Below are 13,099 nucleotides of genomic sequence, written 5' to 3'. Positions count from 1 at the left end.
TGTCTCCTTAGTGTGAGTTCCACAAGCTAACAGTGTGTAGTAAATACATTTTAATTCAATTGAAATCCCAGTATATTCTTTTTGTCCGATGAAATAGCCCTTTTTAATACACATCATTTAAGGAATTCGGCTAGAGATCCCTTGAAAGCCCATATTTAACATCTAGTGAGGCCTTGGTTACCTTCTGTTGTACAGGTACATACTAAGATGCCTAGTTTTCAATAATGATATAAATAAAAACAAAATCGTGATGTAAGCTTCAAACTAAAAAAACATCTACAAAATTTCCTAAAATTAAAGCATCTATTGTTGTACGTCATAAGACAAATGAACCGTGAAAGCAAAATAATATATAGTTTCAAAACAAAAGCTAAAATGAACGTTTTATTTTTAAGGGAAAGAAGTTGCTAAAGTGATCGTATATATTCAACTATTTTATATTAAACAAGAGAGATAAATGAATAGGTGCATAGTTAGTTGACATTTAGATTGTTCATTTCTAAACTAAGTTAACCATTCATTGATATAATTCATGAGCGTTCAATGTTTAAGGCTTATTTTTTCTTCACAAAATCCGAAACTTAAAAATCCAACCAAAATGAAAGAAACTTTCACTAGGAGATTGTATCATTGTCAAATCATAATATCGTGTAACACATTTTACAAGATGATTAAGTACACTAAATCTTAATTTATAATCATAATCATTCCTTGTGATATCTTAATCATCACATATATTATGTAACAGTCCATTGTGGAATTAACAGATATGCTTCGTATATAAAAAGAATCAAAAGATTAGAACATGTTCTAACAAACATTTCAATGATATTGTGTAATCAATAGATATATATATTCGGAAATATATTAAATGTTGAGGGGTTTACGGGAATGATGTGGGTTTAGTTGCGGACAAGATTTCTGACATTTTTGATAGAAGAATTAAAGTATGAGTCTACAAAGGCGTTCATTGTGTCATGTATGTTTTAGCTTATTAAACTTGCACCATATTAGATTTTAACAAAATTTGTAGTTTCATTTAATAGTTTTAACAAAATGACAATACACCTCCGGATTCAGCAATTCTTCTTAATACGTGAAAGCTATGTATTGATGATAACTCTTAAGTTGCTGAAGAATACCCGTACTGAATCATTATTTAACTGAAATTTAAATATTCTCTTTTAAATAAAACAAAATAAGTTAAATCATAAGCCAATAGTAAACAAATTATGATGCATTGATTGTTCAATACTTACTGAGAGTGAACGTAAATTAGCTGAGGATGAACAAGGAAAAAAAATCCAACATTAACAACTCAAAATAAATATTCTGAGTATTCATTCTGTATATAAATACTAAATGATGTATTCAACTATCAAATCAAAGCTATCTACTAAATAAAACAATTTAAACCAAAATTAAAGGGATAGATTTATTTCACTTGAAAGGAGGTAATGTATTCACTTATTCTGTAGTATTTCCATAAGTGGACTGTGTAAACCATATATTCATTTTAACTTGATTATTTTACTTTAGAGCATTACTTACAGTTCAGAATCTATTTTTTTATATGTTTACGTAATGTTCTGGTTATAGGACTCCCAATAAACACATAATGATGAATGAATATCGGAAGTATAAATATGAATTTTTATCCAGACTACATCAATGAATTATATTTTTTCTCTTAGACATGAAAGATCACACTAAATTTATTTCATACGGAGAAAAAATGTTATGTGTATTCGCGTAATACAATTCGAAACTTTGTCCATATTATCTACTTGTTAAAGTATTCATATATAAAAACTGATAAATGTCACTAAAATAGATGACACATAAAAGTATAGTGACTTTTGATTATCTCTATAATTTATTTAGATACCTCTCTTTTATATTCTCATTCATTACTTTGAATTTGTTGAACCTTTTTTACTGAATTCATCTTTTCTCAATAAATCCCAAGACAAGTATTGTATATAAATAGATTATTGGAGATGTATTGCGGAGATATATCATATTTTTGTTGATCAGATTTATTTTTTCACTGTACTGTTTGATATACATATTCTTAGTCATTTTAGAATTTCCGGAAAATGTTATTATTATTTGATTATAAGCAAAGATGGATAGTGGCTAACAGTCGAATCCAGGACGCCCGTTTCGTCCTATTTTGGACTCGTCATCTGGATGTACCTGCATCTCAGAGTTGATGTTCACTCTGGGACTCGAACCCAGTACCGTCCGCTTCAAACGCCATTGCGTTATCCACTCAGCTACTGAGTCCTGATAGCCACTTGATTATGCAATGGGGTAAAGTTTAAATTCACTTGGTATTGTTATTTAGGACTGCAATTGGTCAGTTCTGGATTCCACTGCTAGCCACTGTCCATCTTTGCTTATAATGCTTGTGAATCGAGGCTATATCGAGGCAATATGCACAGTATGCACATATGTTAATAAGAGACTGATCAATTGAAGTCCTAAAAATCAGTGGGAAGATTCAAACAAACAATACCAAGTGAATAATTATTTGAGTTTTCAATAAGTTCATCATTAGGCTATATAGTAATAACTCTATAATTATTGTATCATAATGGTCGCTATATAAGCCAAACATACATGAATCACAATTAAATTAGTCTATATATTATTATTTCAATAAAAATATGAATTGTTGTTTAAATATTCATAAAACAAACCGTTTGTAAAGTTTAAAGATTATATAACAGGAAGTGAGGAAAACCTCTGCAAAGCTGATATTTACAATTAATGTTATGTAATTATGTAAATATAACACAAAGCAAAAAAAATGTTACGTAATAATAGTCGTAATAACGATAATTAAAATTTATTAGATTAAAATAGAAGGGTACACAATTAAAAATCTTCCATGCAAACAAGTAGGGCAGAGACAAACACAGAACAGAATAAAAAGTAAGAACTTATAGCATAAAGTATAACCCGATTGTTACTTCAATATTTGGTTCATTTTAGATTCTACTTAGTTTGTATAGGAACGAAAACCATAAAAACTGAAAAAGCAATAAATAAGAAACATTGAGCAAATCTAATCTTCTGTTGTATATTATCGGTCATCTCATTCAGTGTAGTTTCTGGCATCAAAATTATACTTTTTCAGCTTAAAAAGTTATATGATGAATATATTTTTCGAAATATCCGTTGCCTAAATTGTTTCAAATGTTCTTTATCAGATATTATATATTATGCAAGGAATTGTCTTATGAAGTATGAAGGAACATTCGGAGATCACAAACTGGCTAATGATATTTTTATATATGAATGCAATTTGCATACACAACTAACATAGTTATAAGTTTTGTACGTTTCCATCAATGTACCTCTGAATGAAGGTGAATAATATAGTGTGCATGAAGTTCACTAAAATGATTTTCATTTAAACCACAATTTCTATGTCACTGTAACTTAATATCAGTTAACCTTTAAATATTCAGGTACTTATTTCTAAGTTTAAATTTTTTTGCAAACTACTATGTGAATATATATTTCTAATCGACTATTCTACAGAAAAATTATCCATAAGCATGATTGAACAACTTAATTAAATGACATTGTCTAAAAGAAAAACTTCTTTGTTGAACAGTCTTTATTTTGTTTAGGTTCATATATAATTAAAAATAAACCATCCATTAAAGCGTCAACCATCTTCAACAGAAACCATATACAACACATAGTTTATTACAAACTAAACAGCAATTTTTTCTACAGTATATTATTATTTCATTGAAATTATTGGTTGAGTATTATTATGTTAAATAAAAGCGTTTCGTCTGCTTTGTTCCCTTGATAATTTTAAGCAAAGTAGAAGACAACAAGATTTGCATATTAAAATACATTAGAAGAGGAAACGGAACAACAACAATGTTTACTGAATATCAAATGAATTTATTATATCGAGTTCCTTACTGTTCAGCTACATATAAGCGATTAATAGATATACAATAATTGGCAGTAACAACAAAAGAAGAAAAGCATTTAAGAAAGCTGGGAGTGTCGATTACTTAGCAGGTAGACAAATAGTAGCAGTAATGGGAATACTAAAAGCGGTTATTAGGCGAAATAGCAATATAATGTAAATAAGATTATAAGCAGTGATGTTTATTTTAGAGGAACATTAACCAAAAGATGGACCTTAATAATTAGTAAAATAAGATGGTATTAAATAATTTTCATCATCCCTGTAAATATACCAAATTGTATAAATTTTTGTATTTTGGTTGACATTAACAAAGGAGAAAAATTTGTCCGTGACTTATTTATTCAATACATAGAAATCTCAGAATGTTCACTAGTAATTTAAAGACGTATTAGGTTCTTAACTTATCCAAATGGTTTCAGATATCAACCTATCTATCAAACATATGGAGGATCTATTCAACAATTTATAACTTATGTCAGTATTATGTCAATATTATATTCTTCAGCAATCGATCTGGTCCAAATTATTAGGAACTAACACAGACAGATCTTTATTTAACATTAATATGAAGATGAAATATCCGTGACTTATTTATTCAACATATAAAAATCTCGGAATGTTTACTGACAATGTCAGGTTTACTAATAACAGTCTTTTTACCGAACAACATTGATTAAGTTTCTATTAAAAATCAAGTAACATAAATCAAATTTTTATATAGAATATGAGAAGTATCAGGAGGATGTTTGCGCAAGTGTAACTTATTATGTAATTGATGGTGAAATGAGTAGATTTATTTTGTCACAGTGGATAAAATTATTGACATTAATGAATGAACTGATTGTGAGCGAAAATCATAGTAGACGTATAGTTAATACTCGAATTTCTGAGTTCTGTCCATATAGAAATCACTTGTATTTTGATTACATTCTATTCTTAGGGATATTTACTTTATTAGGGCTCCTTAGTCTTCAACTTCACAGTCTACAACTATGTCACCGTTCGTAATCGAGAAAACGCGATTTCAGTATAAATCTGTGATATTCGAGTAGAACAATCATAAGTTGCAAGAACATTATGGTAATGATATTACCGATAAATTGAAAGCATTGTTTAACGACACTTTGGGTATTGTAGGTGTGGACAATATGTTACCTAAATAATCTATTTATATGAGGTTGTACGTTTACTGTTGAACAACCAGATATGATATTCTCCGTAATATTTCATTTAGAAAGCTAAGTAGAATGATTCAACTGTTATAAAATGCGAAACGTTAATTAAATCAAAGCACGTTTGTCCTAGATTCTATCCTGTTTATGACTGACTTCAATCAAATTGTTTTTCATTGCAGTAAAGATTTGTAACATAAATTAATTTCATCAACGATACACATATGTTGGTATCGACTGACACATCAAGCGTTTAAATAAATATGACTGTAATAGACTTTTAGATCGAATTATTTAAACAATAAAGGAAATTATATGAAGCCTATTTTTAAATGTTACTGACTGTTATGCTCTTAAATGAGGATCGCTATTATCTGTGCAGAAATATATAGATTTTATTTCTTGCGAATCCTCAATTATAATGTTATGTACACTGGAAATTAAATTTTCTGTTTGTCTGAGGAATTTCGATCAATCATGCTTATCATAATAGTTTACCAATTGACTTATTTTGGTATATTCTAATATGTCCTAATTCTACTCTTCGCTGAATTGTATACTTATGGAGTTGTCTATTGTTTGCATTCTTTATTGATACATTTGATATTCTTCTCAAAACTTTTACACATAACATTGTTAATAATACAAATACAATCAATTTTTATATGAGAAATAAATTGAACTTTCATTAGAAAGAATTAATTTAGTTAAAAGCATGAGTCAGTTGAAGCTAGACCGCCAAGGAAAACCTGGAAGCACTGGACAGCCGTTTCGTCCTATTGTGGGACTCCTCAGCAGTATGTTAGACAATCAAGTATAAGAAGTCCCTTCATCAATATGTACAAAAGCATGAATTAGTTTCTTTTGGAAACCAATTCGAGTTTGAATACAACTTTTGATTGATTCAACCATCAGTTGTACATACTTCATTTCTATATTAAATACATTCAGTTTATTCTATTTAGTGTGCCATATGAACTTCAAAACGATAGAATCAGCATCATGGATTTATGATAAATCGGTATTATTTTTATTTCTTTGCCACAGATCTTACTCTTTACGTACCTAGACATCTAAATGAATGAAAATTTAGCAGTTAATCAATAAATATATCACACACTGGTTGAAGAATACTAAGTATATTCGGAAATTTCACTTACTTTTATGCTAACGATGATAATATATACATAGTTAATTGATATCAATGTTCACTGATCCACTTTTTTACACATTTTGAGGAGACATTGAAATACCAGTCCGAATAGTGATTCACGATTATATGGGTTCCCACTAAGTTACTTCTATCTATAAACTATTGAACTCAGTAAATGCTATGATCTATCTTTATACTAAATACAATTCATGAATCACCTATGTGGAATTTTGTTGCCTATCGAATCATCACGAATGAAAAATCATCAGTTATGAATAAAACGCAAACAACCGGATATCCTCTATGCATGTGTAATCTGGTAATAGCAATGATATGAATGTTATTGATGAGTGATTTTCCTAAAGTTTTCCAAATAGAATTCATGAATATTGGAGAGAATATGTAGTTTACTCTGCATTTTGTGATTAATTAAGTCGATCACAAAGAAACAGGCTGACATTGATTACTAATCAATAACTAGTTTCTATCATCTACCTAGTTTTAAGCGAAGTCAGTTTCAGTCTGATTAACCCTGTTATCTTTTCTGAGTTAGTTACAATATTAGTATAAATATAGAAGCTATCAGCAACCCAAACGGCTGAAATACACAACCACTTCTTTAGATAACATAATATACCTGTGTCTATCAGTAAACAAGTCCATTTGTACTTAAATAAATATAGTGAGTTTTACGGATCTTTAGAATTTAGTGGCCCGACTCCAGGTAAATTGTTTTCTGCTCGTTATCAAGACATGCATGCCATCAATCCTCGTATATAATCATCAATGTAAATCGCGTCGGTTAATAACGGCATTAGATAAGTCAAATATGAGAACAGATTTCAAATACATATATTTCAATAACAATCATTCATACGATCCAAATGGCGTTAGATAAAAGAGGGCCACTAAAAGAATTAAAAAATCATTATTTAAAGAAAGGTAATGTATAGTGTTTTTGATTAAAGTTGTCCTAATTAAAGAGAATAATAGTTACATTGATAATAACAGAGTATTGTATCTTATTTTCTTGACAACTGTCAGGCACTGAGCATTTTACAGTGAGTTTTTTTTATATGATTATATATTTTCAGTCATATGACTGCTGTATTGAAATTTTAGGAATATAATATCTAGCTATATCTCAATAGTACAAAAATAGTTGCTTCATCTTTGTAATTCTCTTGTTTTCGGAATTCGGAAACTGTGTATCAATTAATTTAAATTTGATTCGTTTTACTATTTAAATATGAAATCCTATATTGTGTTTTTGAAATGTGTGTTTCCAGGGTACGATAGTTGGTGGAAAAGGTTTTTTAAAAACCCGATTTTTAGTTTATTTTGGCAACAGCATTAAGCTCCCTTTCAAGTTGAATTTTGACACCTCATGAGGGCTATGTTTCCTTTCGATATAAATTCCATTTTAGAGAAAAGAGCTTGATATCAATTACATGGTAACTTATAAGTGGCTACAGTGAATGTCGAAATATTTGGTCAGTTTCTCACTAACAATTCACCTTTATTCATTTTGATAAATTTATATTGACTTCGGATTTGCTTATGAATCTCAATTTGGTGTTACTGAATAGTATTTTACATTAAAAATTCTCAGATAGATATTCTTCGGGGTACCTTAAATGTGAATAGACCAGAATTTAGTTACTTATCAGATGCATCTTAAAGGAGTGAATCAACATCCGTTTTAATGAAACCATCTTCTTGGTTGTCCAAGCGTAGCTAGATTGTTTAAACGTTATGATTTACTAATTTTAAGTGAAGACAGTTACCGAAAATAAAAAAGGATCTTCATTACTGTATTATTTCACAATACAACTAAACGAATAAAACACTAGATCTTCATTAGAAATTTACCCTTGGTCAGTTATCCTGAAAACAGGATAATTTAAATAATTGATCAGTAGTAAATGAACTTTATGTTACATTAAGAAATAGAGTAAATTGAGGAAAAAAACATTATTTATTCACATTTAAGCGCTATTATTTAATATACAAAAAGCTTTTTTATCAATATGCCTTCTAATATAAACGTTATGCATGTAACAAAGTGCAAACCTTTTAAGTTTGCTAGAAACATTCTGTGTTTATTAAGAGGATTTTTGTCACATATCGTACAATTTGAAGATGATTTTAGCACAAATAGATATCAGTTGAGTAATCAGGGAAGATAAAGGAGATACTGGGCAAGTTTTTTGATTCAGTTTTGGCAAATTTTAGTAGTATGTAATCATGCTTACCCTAATGATCAAATCCAGAGCTTTTAGGTCTCAGGCTGAGAAAAGTATGTGGAAACAGTTTAATTAGAATCTAATGATTCACATATTTCGCGTCATTTCATGTTATAGAACTATGCACACTCATTATCTTTGATTTTGCTGATTAAAAGTTCAAATTTTGCACGAAAATCTTGTATTTTATTCCTTTCACTCAGTTCGCCATTTATCTAAAATTGGAATTTTTATACATTACATCTACTTATCTCATTAAACGTATCTTTACCTCGTCATCTGATAAATGGAATAAGATGTTTAGACATGATATATGATCTGAATAATTTTTTTAGTAGGTTATGATATCAGATGAGTAGTCACAGAAATTTAGGCAGTAACTGTAAGGTTCTCTTTCCTCCTTATCAAAATCTTCATATTAACACATAACCTCTAGTCTATAATAGGTAATATATTAATACTCTGTAGAGAATATTATTGTCACTAATTCGTGATCCAATGGCTTAAATTTCCGACCGTCATTTTAAGATCGAAAGGATATTCATCCTCACTAAATATATCTTCCTACTGATCCTACTTTAGATTCTGTTATAGAGCCTTTACTGAAGACAATATAAGCCGTTTCAATCAAATAATTGAAACATTTCTACCCAGTATTCTAAGTAGACTCATTTTCAGAAGAAGAATAATTTAACCATAAATCACAAAGTCTTCAAAATATTTTGTCAAATAAGACTCTCCAATAATCTCGACTAGTTACCCTTAAGTTAGTTTGTAACGATAATATATATAATCGTCTATTGAAAAGATAGTAATAGTCATAATCAACTGTTTTTAAGATAAATTATTTATTCATTTTTATTTATTTAAACGCATAAATATTGGTACAAAAGAAGCATCAGATATATATGCGCCACACAAATCTCGTTTGATTTGTGTGAGGGCTGTGATACTGCCCGGGTGCGCAAACCGAAAATAAATACCAACTATTTAACAAAAGAATTTATTTAAATATAAAGTAGTTTCGCGGAACCTTTACACAATATAAAAGCAATTCGTATTACGAAATATCTATTAAAAACTATATAATACCTAATAATTGGTCTGCTTTAGTTTAGAGTTACACATCATTACTGAGTTCATTCCCAAGTACGACCATTAATGGACATTCTTGATGATTCTAAACGAAGATATAAACAGATATCTAATATTTCCATACATTATTCAATTCACGATCACATATAGTTACTTTCAATAACCTCTATCAGATTAAACTATTTTCTGAAATAACTGATATTGTTAACTAATAACATCACTAAGAAAGAAAATACTCGCACAAGAGATAGAAGTATCGACGAACGAAAAGAAACCTAAGGAGATCAAGGCTAAAACATGTAATTCATTAATACAGTACATGTTTTTAAACAATAATAAGATCATAGTTTAGTCTGGAATACGAAAAAAAAGTGTCAATGAAAGTAAATCAATCAATGTGACAAAAAGTATATAACTAAGATAACGACAGTAATAAAAGAGAAAAAAATAATAACAGAATAATGTAGTTTCTTACATAATTTATTTCTGAAACATTAAAATTTATGATCGATAATCAGGTAGAAAATTCCGTATAAACTTAGGTATATACTTAGTTGATATTCGACTTTATTTTGTTTAATTAACAATATTGGTTGCTACAAAATATTATTATGGTTTATGTATATATTATGCAGATAATTAACTTTTCATGGTTCACTAAATATACCTAACGTTCACGAATATTACATGAGAAGTTTTGAAAAGAATTGCTATCTGGACTGAAATAGCCAAACTGTCTTCGTTAGAAGTATGCTATTTCTTATTTTCGATAATCAAATCGTATTAAAGTATAGAAATGTAACTAATAATTTCTCAAAAAACTGACATTTTACCCAGAAATCCTGACACCTACTTATAATGCATTAACCGTATAGTCTTTTTAGGTGAAAATATTAAGAAAAAATCCCTAGATGTTATGACTAAAACCTAATATCAGTAGGCCAACGAAATTTCACCAGCTAAAGGAAAGATTTGTCAAGAGCAATATTTGAGTGTTAAAAACATCCGTATAGTGAGCAATGAATTATTATGGATCACTCCACGACTTTAGTATGCAGAATTCAAAGACGTATAACACTAGAAAACTTTGAATATATGAGGTGATGGATTCGAGGAAAATTACTTGTTAGTATTAAAAACGCAATGTGCCTAAAACTCAAATTAAAAGTAGTTTGCACTATATGAAAGATGAATTACTGAGTATTTGAACCGTTGTTTTTTGACTATGAAGCAAACAGTTAGGTCTTGAAAACGTTAGTAGAGTAACAATACTTAACATGTTTTTGAGTCAATTCTCGCTAAGGATTGAATCTCGAAAAAATAATACTGAAGAGCAGATTAGCCAATGAAAGGTTTAGATCTACACAAACTGAAGAAACTTGGTAATACGTTATACGCAACAAGTTACAGCCTATCTTGACGTGGTTTACCAGCTGGAGTGGCATCAGGTTAGAAAACATCTAATGGTGAGTAGATGAGGCATCGTTTGGCTAAGTTACTAACTGTTTATTTGATAGACGAGGAGAGATACATTAAATTGGTAGGCTCATTGTGATGATAGAAACCAAAGGCTTGACACCAAGTGTGACATGAGTTTAAGCCTATCTCAATGAATCAAACACACATCCTATTTAAATTCTTATTTTTCTACGCTACACTTCGCGATTCATTTCGTTTATATCCAAATATGTTACCCTTTATGTGCTGTCCCTACAGAGAACGACTTAAACCCAAAATGCATTATGCGCATCCACTCTCCATTTTCGTCTATGTGCACATAATTGTGGTGGAGAATTTGTGTGTGATGCATATCTTATCTTATAGTCCATGTTACGAAATAACTCTGCTACGTGGATCCAACAACAAGAGACCTACAAAATAAGTACACGCTGTGCTCCAGTGACTCTTTAAACTAACCTCCAGCAGTTCTGAGTACAATGACAACTCAAAAATCTTTCTCTACTCTAAGTGACGGTAATGCTGTGTGAATTCTGAAGGTCCTATGACGAATTCTGGACTACCCTTGATAATTAGCTACTAAGAAATGATTCATATTTGCGACACAGTTTTAAATTTTAGAGTGTATATTCAGTGTACTTATCCACCACCACTTTTCGGACTTCTTTCTATGTGACTGTCTACATTCACACGCCTAAGGGCTATTTTTAATTAACCACGGACCTATTATTAAGTTTTCCTTCACTTATAAAGTACTCACATACACGTAATGTAACTCCCTATTTATATTCCTACGTAGTCAGTTATTTACTATATACTGTCACAAGATTTTAGAGTTACGGTTGTGCGGTACTTACTATGTTCGAGTTCTATCTGCCTATTGGACTGAAGGCGAAACTAGACCCTAGACCAATAAAGGTTAATATATTTACGGTTATTGAGCTATTCGTCGACAGATTATTGTGGCGTTGGCTAAATTTATTGATAAATATAAGAAAACTAAAGTAAACAAAGCGGATGTGACTACAATCACTAAACAACCAATATTTGTAAATCTCAACATCAAAGTTCATGACGTCGCAAGTACAATCAACAGGAAGCTTAACACTCTATCAACTAGGACTTACCCTGAAGCCCGAAACTATTAATTCTGTATAAAACATGTTTAATAACCCAGTCAAAGGTCGACAATCACCCCTTTCGCGCTACTGTTAACTGTGTCTACAAATTTACGTGTACTTGTCAAAACTGCCACATTGGTCGTGCAGAAAGATCATATCTTGGATATTTTTAAACATGTCCCGAAGAGCCTTCGGATAAGAGAACTACTTTAAATAGCGCAACCACTAAACATATCTTAGACGCAGGACATCAGATCGATACATTGCAATCTTTTAAGGTGACTAATAAACACCCGAGCTCCAGTCATCTAAAGTTTGCTGAGGCTATTGCTATCAGGTGTCAGGAACCTGATTTATGTGTTCTAAAGGAGACAGTTGTTAATCATTATTTGCTCTAATGACAAATATCCTTCCATGAAATCATAAAATTTTGTTCATTCCTTTCTTTCAATTAATGATATCATTACACCTTTTTATTTTGAGCGTCTTTTAGATTAAGTCATCTTATTGTACCTAACTGCTATTGTACTGAGATCTTTCTTTTTGTTCTCGTTACAAGATGATAAAGTGAGCTATGTTAGTAGTATCTTATTTCAGTCAGTTTACTGTCAAGAAATGACAATGTATCTCCTTTCTACTTTCATAAAATGAGAAAATCTTCACAATAATTGTATTAAAGCAATCATTACAATTTGTAGTTTATTTAATCACACGCATACATAATGTGATGTTAATTCTGTGTATATATACATGACCAATTAACTACTATTCTGCTGATAGTCACATACTTATGCATACAGGAAACCAAAGAAATTATTCACACGAATTGGTAACATACATAAAAATAAATATATATACATATAAGCAGAAATGGAGCCCATTGTAGATTA

At 30.0% G+C, this 13,099-nt stretch overlaps 1 non-coding gene across 1 annotated transcript; it reads right to left on the bottom strand.

Annotated features, from left to right (window-relative positions):
* Positions 1 to 2,219: 2,219 nt before the first annotated feature.
* Positions 2,220 to 2,286, bottom strand: Smp_tRNA_01123_Pseudo_TTG.1.1. The gene has a single exon. It is a non-coding gene (tRNA).
* Between the last annotated feature and the right edge of the window lie 10,813 nt (positions 2,287 to 13,099).

The sequence above is a fragment of the Schistosoma mansoni genome, chromosome 3 (assembly GCF_000237925.1).
Source record: "Schistosoma mansoni strain Puerto Rico chromosome 3, complete genome".
NCBI lineage: Eukaryota > Metazoa > Platyhelminthes > Trematoda > Strigeidida > Schistosomatidae > Schistosoma > Schistosoma mansoni.
This window is presented reverse-complemented; position numbering and strand designations above follow the sequence as displayed.